The sequence below is a fragment of the Ictidomys tridecemlineatus genome, chromosome 2 (assembly GCF_052094955.1).
Source record: "Ictidomys tridecemlineatus isolate mIctTri1 chromosome 2, mIctTri1.hap1, whole genome shotgun sequence".
Lineage (NCBI taxonomy): Eukaryota > Metazoa > Chordata > Mammalia > Rodentia > Sciuridae > Ictidomys > Ictidomys tridecemlineatus.
In genome coordinates, this window is record NC_135478.1 from 202,079,914 (window position 1) to 202,092,177 (window position 12,264).

A 12,264-nucleotide genomic window follows, 5' to 3' on the forward strand; every position below is an offset into this window, starting at 1 on the left:
CAGGAGGAGTGTGGGAGGGAGAGGCTTGTGGGAAGCCAGTGGTGGCAGTTGGGCTCTGAGGGTTTTTCCTGAGGAGCTGTGTGGTGTAGTGTGTGGTTCTAAAAATAAAGTTCGTTTCTTTTGACAAGTGGCTCCTGAATTGTGCCCAGCCTGACTGTGGCATTTGATGGGCCACACGGGGAACGACTGAGGGTAAGTGATAAGGTAAACTGCTCACCCCTGAGGGCAGGGTGAGAGGATGGGTAGCCATTTTAAGATTCTTCTTTTGTTTTGCTTCACTTTTGTTTTAAGTTGCCTGTCCCTGGAGATGAGTGAGACCACTCACATCTGAGGAAAAACTATTTGTGTCTGAGGAACAGATAGGGAGAAAGGACAGATGGACATTTCAGGAGGATAGAAAGGCTATAATGATTTTTTGTTGTTCCATTTTTGTTTCATTCTGTCTCGGCTTTGTTTGGCGTCATCTTGTTGGGTTGTATTATAGTAGAAATATGGGATCAGAAATTAGTAAAAAACAAACTGAAAGACTGTTAAGTAAATTGTTAGAGGAAGGAGGCATCTCAGTAAAATCAAGAACAGTCAGGGCATACGTTGATACAAAAATGTAGTCCATGGCTTTTTAAGGAGCAGTTGTTAAATATATCACAATGGAACCATCATGGTGAAGATTTAAAAAGAATAGAAAAGAAAAGCCCAGGAACTCTGCCAGTTAACATTGTGGGCGTTGGTGTCTGGTTTACTTAGTCCAAAGCCTTCAGTTCAGACAATGGTAGAGGAAGGAGAAGACATATTGATTCAAGTAAAAGAGAAGGTCTCTCAAGTTAGAGGAAAAGATTCAAGTAAAAGAGAAGGTCTCTCAAGTTAGTCAGAGGAAAAGATTCAAGTAAAAGAGAAGGTCTCTTGAGCTAGTCAGAGAGAGAAAGAAAGTTTAGAGCAGAAAAAGCCATCAGAGGAAAAGTTACAACAGGAGACTGCTACTAACACCTTTCTATCACCAGAGGGCGTAAGTGTCCAACCAACAGCGCCACCTCCATATACTGGGAGGCTCCCAACCCCCGCAGTTGATAGTTGGGATCCTGAGACAGGATCTCAAGTATTAACATGCCCTGTATTTGACGCAGGAGGGCAGCGAATTCACCATGCTTTAAATTTCAAAAAAGTGAAGCAGCTAAAAGAGGCTGTAACAACCTGTGGTCCTCAAGCACCCTTCACTGTAAGCTTGGTTGAATCCATTAACAACTTGAACATGACACCAGCAGATTGGGCTAATATGTGTAAAGCTGTACTAAATGGAGGACAATACCTGTTATGGAAGGTTGCCAATGAGGAATTTTGCAAGGAGACAGCTAGGCAAAATGCAGCAGCTGGTTATCCTCAGAGAAATCTAGATACGTTGTTAGGATAGGGACCTTATGAGGATCAGCAGCAACAAATTGCATATGATCCTGGTGTATATGCACAAATTGCTGCAGAGACGGTTAGGGCATGGAAGACTTTACAAGGACATGGAGGTTTACAAGGTCAATTATCTAAGGTAATACAAGGAGCTAATGAACCTTACGCTGAATTTATAGATAGGCTTATTCAAACAGCTACCAGAGTTTTTGGGAATATGAAACAAGCAATGCCATTAATAAAACAACTGGCTTATGAGCAAGCTAATTGTTGATGCAGAGAAGTCATTAGACCATGGAAACATGAAGATTTAAACACATATATTAAATTATGTAGAGACATTAATGAACAAGGGCAAATCGTGGCAGCTGCAGTAAAACAGGCTTTAGATGCCAGGCCAAGAACATGCTACAATTGTGAACAAACAGGACATTTTAAAAGGAATTGCCCCATAGGAGGAGGGTTTAACAAAACTAGGTATCAAAGGAGTAGAATACCAGGTATTTGCCCATGATGCTGTAGAGGGAGACATTGGGCTAATGAATGCCGTTCTCAAACCACCATAGAGGGTACTCCATTATCAAAAAATGAACAAGGACCAGGTGTTTATCCATGATATCGTGGAGAAAGGCATCGGGCTCCATTGCCAAAAAATGGACAGGGGGGGCCCAATGCTCTGGGGCCCAAAACCACAAATATATCAGTAATTTCACCAGGAGATAGAATAGCACAGTTACTAATAATACCCAGTCTACATGATAAATTTTCCAGTCGTACTGTATAAAGAGGTTCCAAGGGATTAGGCTCCACAGGTGTAGATTGGGCTATGCTTTCTTTAAATTTAGATTCTCGCCCCATGCTAAAACTAAATATTCAAGGACATGAATTTAATGGGCTACTGGATACAGGTGCAGACCTTAGCATCATCTCTCATCAAGAATGGCCAAAACATTGGCCATTACAACAAGCCACTCAAACGCTTCGAGGCCTAGGAGTGGCAACTAATCCCCATAGAACTGCAATGGTATTAGATTGGAAGGATCCTGAAGGATGTGAAGGAACTATACAGCCATATGTATTGGATCATCTTCCCGTAAATTTATGGGGACGAGATTTCCTAGATCAATTAGGTTTGACATTAACAAATAACATCAACCAAAATGCACCCACTATTATGACTAGACAAGGTTTTAGGAAAGGAAAAAGATTAGAAAAACAAGAACAAGGTATAGCAGCATCAATACAAATAGATCAAGGAATGGACAGACATGGGTTGGATTTTCAGAAAGGGCCACTGAGACAATAAAAATTACTTGGAAATCAGAAAGACCAGTGTGGGTTCCTCGGTGGCCCTTGACTAAAGAAAAGATACAAGCAGCACATGACCTGGTCCAACAACAATTAGCGGAAGGACATATACAACCTTCTGTATCTCCCCATAATACTCCCATTTTTGTCATCAAAAAGAAATCTGGTAAATGGAGATTATTGCAAGATTTAAGAGCCATTAATAATGAGATGGTTATTATGGGACTTGCTCAATCAGGGATTCCTCAATTGTCTGCTTTGCCATAAACCTGGTATGTTTTAGTTATAGATATATTAAAGATTGGTTTTTTTTTAAATTCCAATTCATCCTGAGGATAGTCCACGTTTTGCATTTACTATCCCTGCACTGAATCATGAAGGTCCTGATCAGAGATATGAATGGAAAGTACTCCCTCAAGGGATGGCTAACAGCCTAACTATGTGTCAAATTTATGTTAACAAAGTAATCCAGCCACTTAGAAATCAAAATCCTGAACTACAAATATTTCACTATGTGGATGATGTATTATTAGCACACAAAGATAAAAACACATTGCTAGAATGTTATGCCACACTTGATTATAATTTAAAAAATTATAATCTAGAGATAGCAATAGATAAAGTACAATTAAATTTTCCAATTAATTATTTAGGACTTCTATTATCCTCAACCATGGTCCATCCACCAAAAATTCAAATACGAGTAGATCAACTCAAATCACTTAATGACTTTCAAAAGTTATTAGGAGACGTAAATTTAATAAGGCCTTATCTAGGTATACCAACAGGAGAGTTGGGACCTTTATTTGATATCCTAAAAGGTCCATCAGATCCAAATTCACCCCGAATGTTAACACCTGAAGCAAGAAAGGCATTAAAAATCATTGAAACATATATGGAAATTATGCATTTGGATAGAATTGATATAAGTTTGCCTTTATTATTTATTGTACTACCAACAAAAAATATTCCTCCAGGAGTATTTTGGCAAGAAGGTCCATTATTATGGATACATTTATCTTATTCTCCTAACACTATTCTTACTAGGTATCCTGAGGCTGTAGGACAATTAATACTCAAAGGAATAAAAGCAGCAAAGGGAGTGTTTGGAATTTCTCCCAATAAAATTATTACTCCATATACTATGCATCAAATTGATGAGTTAGCTAATGAGTTAAATACTTGGGCAATAATCATGTGCAAATCTAATGTTTCATTTGATAACCACTTACCATCTAATCCTTTATTATCTTTTTGGTCATTGCATCCTATAATTTTTCCAAAAATGACAAGAAAAACACCTATTATGAATGCTCCAAATATATTCACTGATGGGTCAAATAATGGTACAGCAGCAATAGTTACACCTGATCAAACTTTTACATTTTTAGTACCCAAACAATCAGCTCAAAAGGTAGAGCTTAATGCAGTATTACAAGCTTTTGTGATGTTTAAAGATTCTGTAAGTAATTTATTTTCCGATAGTCAGTATATAGTTAATGCTATAGTATCCCTTGAAGATGCTGGTAGGATTTCCCCTTCCTCTACTGTTTTCTCTTTGCTTTTCACTATGCAAAGTCTAATCTGGGACAGAAAAGATCCATTCTTTATAGGACATATCAGGGCACATACAGGATTGCCTGGAGCCCTTAGTTTGGGCAATGATTTAGCAGATAAAACTACACATGACATACATATTTTCTCTACACTAGAAGAAGCTACACATTTTCATAAAAAGTTCCATGTCAATGCTAATACTTTACAAAAGCATTTTAAAATAACTAAGGAACAAGCCAGACAAATAATAAAACAATGTCAAAATTGTGTGACCTTTTTACCACAAGTTAATCTTGGAGTCAATCCTAGAGGACTGATACCTAACCATATTTGGCAGATGGACATCACACACTTGCCAGAATTTGGAAAATTAAAATATTTGCATGTTACAGTTGCTACTTCTTCCGGATTTTTGATGGGCTGCCTTCATGCTGGAGAAAATACTAACGATATTATAGCTCATTGCTTACAAAATTTTGCCACTGTGGGCGTTCCAAAACATTCAAAAACAGATAATGCCCCTGGTTATACTTCTACCTCTTTTAAACACTTTTGCTCATCATTTGGCATTACTCATATAACAGGAATCCCATACAATCCACAGGGACAAAGCATAGTTGAAAGAGCTCATCAAACTATTAAAATGTACTTATTAAAGCAAAAAGAGGGAATTGGGAAGGGGTATATATTCCCCAAAAACAAACTTAAAATAACACTTTTTACTCTAAACTTTTTAAATTTGGATTCATCAGGGCTTAGTGCTGCAGAAAGGTATATGTGTCCAAAAAATGTACATAAGCCTAAGGTACTTTGGAAGGATATTCTAACAGGACAATGGAAAGGTCCTGACCCAGTAATTGTCTGGAGTCGGGGGTCTGTTTGTGTGTTTCCACAGGGAGAACAGCAGCCGATTTGGATTCCAGAGAGATTAACTAAAGTGATTTCTACAGACCAAAAAGAAGATGATTTGGCTCAAATCCATAACAGCTGATATCCAAAACTCCAGTTTGGCTATCCTTACATCTGCAACAGAACCAGGATGCTTTTTTCAATATCTATTTTATTATTACCCTTTCCCACATCATGAAGTTCTATTTTGTTTTTTGAGCTCATACAGACCTAGGTTAATGTTTTGCTGATCAGTTCTATTTTTGACTATAGAGTTTTTAAACATTGCAATGGAGATTTCACCTGTAAAAAGTTATAAGGCCTTTACTATTATGTTATGTGTTGTACGTATTGTATTATGTGTGCACACTTGTGTTTTATGTTGTATGTTTGTATGTACGTATATCCATATATCATATATGATGAGTGCTCATGAAAAAATTGATCCAAATAATTTTTTTTTATTCACGTGATTTAAATGGTTTAATTTAAATTGGGTAAACAGCTGTTGAGGATTGTTTTAAAATGTGAACAAAAAAGGAGGGTAACAGATCTGTTTGTTTACTTTCACCTTTCCTTTTCATTATATTTAATAATTCTCTTCAAGATAATGTAAATTGTTAAGAAAATTGTTCTCTTTTAGTGCCTTCTGGAATGTTACATAATATCTTCTTTAGTCATCATTGCCAGAATTCCTGTCTTTATCCCAGTGCCGGTGAAGACAAAGATAAAACCAATCTACAGCTTTTGCAATAGCCATCACTGAACTGCTTGCAGAACTCGCCTAGACTATGTGTCACTTGTATGCATTGTGAACTCACTTGCATGCATTGTGAACTATCTGTTGGTGCAGTGACTTGTGGTAGTGTTGGGGTATTTCTGCTGATGGTGTCATCCGTGGTACAATTTTTCCAAAAGGACCGTCAATTGGCTTGGTGTATCTTCCTCCCTTCTGCTTGTCATGGTCATTCAGCTAAAATTTGGGGGCCAACAGAGGTGAGGCAAAGAACCTCACCCCCCCCCGCACCCCGTTGGTACAAAGACCTATCCACAGGTGTGGCTGAATGCTGAACGGATAGTCAATAATGGGTAAGATCCAATTGCAATGGTACCAACCTAAGACAGGAGGCTGACGCCTTGAGGTCAGCTCATCCAATTACGGGTAAGGACTATATGTACTATTGGACAACCTAAGGCAGGCACGGTCCCTAAGCCATATGCTTGTTGTTTATTCAGAGAGGGGGAGATATTGAGAGCCACAGCCGAAGGGGCCCCAGCAAACTTCCAGCTGCCAGCAAACTTCCAGCTGCCAACTGATGATTGGCTCACAGCGGCCCCAGCACTTCTAGCTGATTGGCTCCTCTGTGGTGATGCTCATTGGGCTGTTTCCCCACCCTTTCAGATTACGGAGCTGCTCATTGGGGGAATTTTTTTGGCTCTGCCCATGTGAACCAGCCAATTGGCCTCAAGAGCAGGAGGAGTGTGGGAGGGAGAGGCTTGTGGGAAGCCGGTGGTGGCAGTTGGGCTCTGAGGGTTTTTCCTGAGGAGCTGTGTGGTGCCGTGTGTGGTTCTAAAAGTAAAGTTCATTTCTTTTGACAAGTGGCTCCTGAAATTGTGCCCAGCCAGACTGCGGCAAGAGTTCTTCTATTCCTCCCATGCTCCCTCTCCCTATTCCACTATGAATCAGCCTCCTTATATCAAAGAAAACATTCGAAATTTGGTTTTTGGGGATTGGCTAACTTCACTTAGCATTATCTTCTCTAACTCTATCCATTTACCTGCAAATGCCATGATTTTATTCTCTTATTGCTGAGTAATATTCCATTGTGATATATGCCACATTTTTTTATTCATTCATCTACTGAAGGGCATCTAGGTTGGTTCCACAGTTTAGCTATTGTGAATTGTGCTGCTATAAATATTGATGTGGCTCTGCCTCTTTAGTATGCTGTTTTTAAGGCCTTTGGGTATAGACCAAAGGAGAGGGATAGCTAGGTCAAATGTTGGTTTCATTCCCAGTTTCCCAAGAAATCTCCATACTGCTTTCCATATTGGCTGCACCAATTTGCAGTCCCACTAGCAATATATGAGTGTGCCTTTTCCCCACATCCTTGCCAATACTTATTGTTATTTGTCTTAATAATAGCTGCCATTCTGACTGGAGTGAGATGAAATCTTAGAGTAGTTTTGATTTGCATTTCTCTAATTGCTAGAGATGATGAACATTTTTTCATATATTTGTTGATTGATTGTATATCATCTTCTGAGAAGTGAATCTTCAGGTCCTTGGCCCATTTATTGATTGGGTTATTATTATTATTATTATTATTTTGGTATTTAGTTTTTTTGAATTCTTTATATACCCTAGAGATTAGTGCTCTATTTGATGTGTGAGGGGTAAAGATTTGCTCCCAAGATGTAGGCTCTCTATTCACCTCACAGATTGTTTCTTTTGCTGAGAAGAAACTTTTGTTTGAGTCCATCCCATTTATTGATTCTTGGTTTTAATTCTTGCACCACAGGAGTCTTATTAAGGAAGTTGGGGCCTAATCCCACATGATGGAGATTAGGGCCTACTTTTTTTTTTTTTCTATTAGATGCAGGGTTCTGGTTGTATTCCTAAGTCCTTGATACATTTTGAGTTGAGTTTTGTGCATGGTGAGAGATAGGGGTTTAATTTCATTTTGTTGCACATGGATTTCCAGCACCATTTGTTGAAGAGGCTATCTTTTCTCTGATGCATCTTCTTGGCACTTTTGTGTAGCATAAGATAATTGTAGTTTTGTGGGTTAGTCTCTGTGTCCTCTATTCTTTACCATTGGTCTACCAGTCTGTTTTAAGTGCCAACACTATGCTGTTTTTGTTACTATTGCTCTGTAGTATAGTTTAAGGTCTGGTATAGTGATGCCACCTGCTTCATTCTTCCTGCTAAGGATTGCTTTAGCTATTCTGGGCCTCTTAGTTTTCCAGATGAATTTCATGGTTGCTTTTTCTATTTTTATGAGGAATGTCATTGGAATTTTGATCAGAATTGCATTAAATCTGTATAGTGCTTTTGGAAGTATGGTCATTTTGATAATATTAATTCTGTCTATCCAAGAGCAAGATGATAGATCTTTCAATTTTCTTTTTCTTTTTTTTTTTTAAATATTTATTTATTTATTTAATTTTAGGCAGACACAACATCTTTGTTTGTATGTGGTGTTGAGGATCGAACCCGGGCCGCACGCATGCCAGGCAAGCGCGCTACTGCTTGAGCCACATCCCCAGCCTGATCTTTCAATTTTCTAGGGTCTTATTTGATTTCGTTCTTTAGGGTTTTGTAATTTTCATTATATTTATTTCATTATAAAATACTTGGAAATCAACTTCAGTATTTTATTCTGAGGCTATTGAAAATGGGGTAGTTTTTCTCATTTCCCTTTCTGAGGATTTTTCACTGATATACAGAAATGCTTTTGATTTATGGATGTTGATTTTATATCCTGCTACTTTTCTGAATTCATTTATCAGTTCTAGAAGTTTTCTGGTAGAACTTTTAGAGTCTCCCAGGTATAGAATCAAATCATCAGCAAATAGTGCAAATTTGAGTTCTTTTTTTCCTATGTGTATTCCTGTAATTTCTTTCATCTGTCTAATTGCTCTGGCCAGTGTTTCAAGAACTATGTTAAATAGAAGTGGTGAAAGAGGGCATCCCTGTCTTGTTCCAGTTTTTAGAGAGAATGCCTTCAATTTTTCTCCATTCAAAATGATGTTGGCCTGAAGCTTAGCATAGATAACCTTTATGATATTGAACTATGTTCCTGTTATCCCTCGTTTTTCTAGTGTTTTAAACATAAAGGGGTGCTGTATTTTGTCAAATGATTTTTCTGCATCTATTGAGATGGTCATATGTTTCTTATCTTTAAGTGTATTGATGAGATGAATTACATTTATTGATTTCCGTATGCTGAACCAACCTCGTATCCCTGGGTGAATCCTACTTGATTATGACACACGATCTTTTTGATAGGTTTTTGTATTAGAATTGCCAGAATTTTATTGAGAATTTTTGCATTTATGTTCATTAGAGATATTAGTCTGTAGTTTTCTTTCTTTGATGTGTCTTTGCCTGGTTTTGCAATCAGAGTGATATTGGCCTCATAGAATGAGTTTGGAAGTGCTGCTTCTTTTTCTATTTCTTGAAATAAATTGAAGAGTATTGGTATTAGTTCTTCTTTAAAGGTCTTGTAGAACTCAGTTTTGAATCCATCCGGTTCTGGGCTTTTCTTTGTTGGTAGACTGTTGATGGCGTCTGCTATTTCGTCACTTGAAGTTGATCTGTTTAAATTGTGTATATCATCCTGATTCAATTTGGGCAAATTTTATCACTTTAGAAATTTGTAGATGCCTCCGATGTTTTCTGTTGTATGGGAGTACAACTTTTCAAAATAATTTCTAATTATCCTCTGTATTTTTGTAGTGTCTGTTGTGATATTTCCTTTTTCATCATGTAAGTGATTTGAGTTTTCTCTCTCTTGGTTAGCATGTTGTTTTGTTCAATTGTTTTTTGTTTCAGTTTCATTGATTTCATCTCTGCTTTTAATTATTTCCTGTCTTCTGCTGCTTTTGGTGTTGATTTGTTCTTTTTCTAGGGCTTTGAGATGTAGTGGTAAGTAATTTATCTGTTGACTTTTTCTTCTTTTAATGAACTCTATGCAATGAACTTTCCCATTAGAACTGGTTTCTTAGTGTCACAGAGATTTTGATATGTTGTATTTGTGTTCTCATTAACCTCTAAAATTTGTTTAATCTCCTACTTGATGTCTTCTGTAACCCATTGTTCATTCAGTAGCATATTATTTAGTCTCCAAGTGTTGGAGTGGATTTTATTTCTTATTTTATCATTGATTTCTAATTTCTCTATTTTTTTATATTTGCTAAGAATTGCTTTATGGCATAGTATATGGTCTATTTTAGAGAAGGAATCCATCTGCTGCTGAGAAGAAAGTATATTCTTTCATTGAAGGTTGGAATATTCTATATATGTGAGTTAAGTCTAAATTATTGATTGTATTATTTAGTTCTGTAGTTTCTTTGTTCAGCTTTTGTTTGAAAGATCTATCTAGTGATGACAGGGGTATGTTAAAGTCACCCAAAATTATCATTGTGGTCTATTTGACTCTTGAACTTGAGAAGAGTTTGTTTGATGAATGTAGAGTCTCCATTGTTTGAGGCATATATATTTATAATTGTTAAGTCTTGTTGGTGTATGGTTTTCTTTAACAGTATGTAGTGTCCTTCTTTATTCCTTTTGATTGACTTTATCTTGAAGTCTACTTTATTTGATATAAGGATGGAAACCCCTTTTTGTGTCTGGAGTCCATGTGAGTGGTATGATTTTCCCAACCCTTCACCTTCAGTCTTCTGAGACAAGGCTCTTGGACACAAAAGAGTATATTGTTTAGTCTTTTTTTTTTTTTTTTTAATCCAGTCTGCCAGTCTATGTCTTTTGATTGTTGAGTTTAGGCCAGTAACACTCAGGGTTATTACTGAGACATGATTTGTATTCCCAGCCATTTTTGTTTATTTTTGGTATTTAATGTGACTTGTGGTTTCTCCCCTGATTAGATTTTCCTTTACTGTAATCCTTCCCTCTGCTAATTTTCATCATTGTTTTTAATTTCCTTTTCTTGGAATATTTTGCTGAGGATGTTCTGTAGTGCAGGTTTTCTAGTTGTAAATTCTTTTAAGTTTTGTGTATCACGGAAGGTTTTTATTTTATCATCAAATCTAAAGGTTAGGTTTGCCTGGATATAAGATTCTTGGTTGGCATCCATTTTCTTTCAGAGCTTGGTCCTGGATTTGAGGGTCTGGGTTGAAAAATCTGCTGATATGGGTGGTCTCCCCCTATATGTGGTCTGACTCCCCTCTCTTGCAGCTTTTAAGATTCTATCTTTATTCTGTATGCTAGGCATTTTTATTATAGTATGCCTTGGTGTAGAACTGTTGTAATTTTGTACATTTGGTATCCTGTAACCTCTTGTATTTGGTTTTCCAATTTGTTCTTTATGATTGGGAAATTTTCTGATATTATCTCATTGTAGAGATTGTACATTCCTTTGGCTTGAAACTCTGTGCCTTCCTTTATCCCAATGACTCTTAGATTTGGTCTTTTGATGCTGTCCCATAATTCTTAGATATTCTATTCATGGTTTCTTTCTTCACTGTGTGATCAATTTTATTTTCCAGATTGTATACTTTGTCTTCATTATCTGATATTTCTTCCAAGTGATTTAGTCTGTTGGTTATGCTTTCTATTGAGTTTTTTGATTTATTGTATCCTTCATTTGAAGGATTTCTGTTTTTTTTTTCCCCCAGAGTGTCTCTCTCTCTCGGAGTAATATTTTGCTACTTGTATTTGCTCTTATTTCATTGTTGGAAGGATCAATTTTTGCTTGTATTTGCTCATTTAGGTCATTCTTTAATTCAAAGATTATTTTATTTATTTATTTTTTAGAGAGAGAGAGAGAGAGAGAGAAATATCTTAATATTTATTTTTTAGTTTTCGGCAGACACAACATCTTTGTTTGTATGTGGTGCTGAGGATCAAACCCGGGCCACACGCATGCCAGGCGAGCGCGCTACTGCTTGAGCCACATCCCCAGCCCAAAATTATTTTAATTATGAATCTCTGAACTGCTTCTCTGACATTTCATCAACTTCACTGATATTATGGGTTCTGATATTATCGTGTCCTGGTTTGTTTGGGGGCACTTTCCTCCCTTGTTTTTTTATGTTGTCTGTGTGTCTGCCTTTCTTGCAGTGTGGATCCGAGATGTTAGTTTCTTTTCTATATTTTTGTGGTACCTGTGCAGAATGTCTTCACCTCACCTTGATGTTGGGCTTCCAGGCCCTGCTGGTGTCCTCAATAAATGCTACTACATCCTGGATCTGGGTCCTGCTTAAGTTGGAATGGGTGGCTCTGAGCCGCTGGGCTTGACCTCCTGTGGTAGTCTGCTGGTTGGAAGGGGAAGTCCTGCACCAAAGGCTAGACTCTGGTGGTGTCTGCCCTGCTTGTGGAGGAGTGAACCAGCACCACTGAGAGCAGGGATCCTGGGTAGGTTGGTGTGGGTG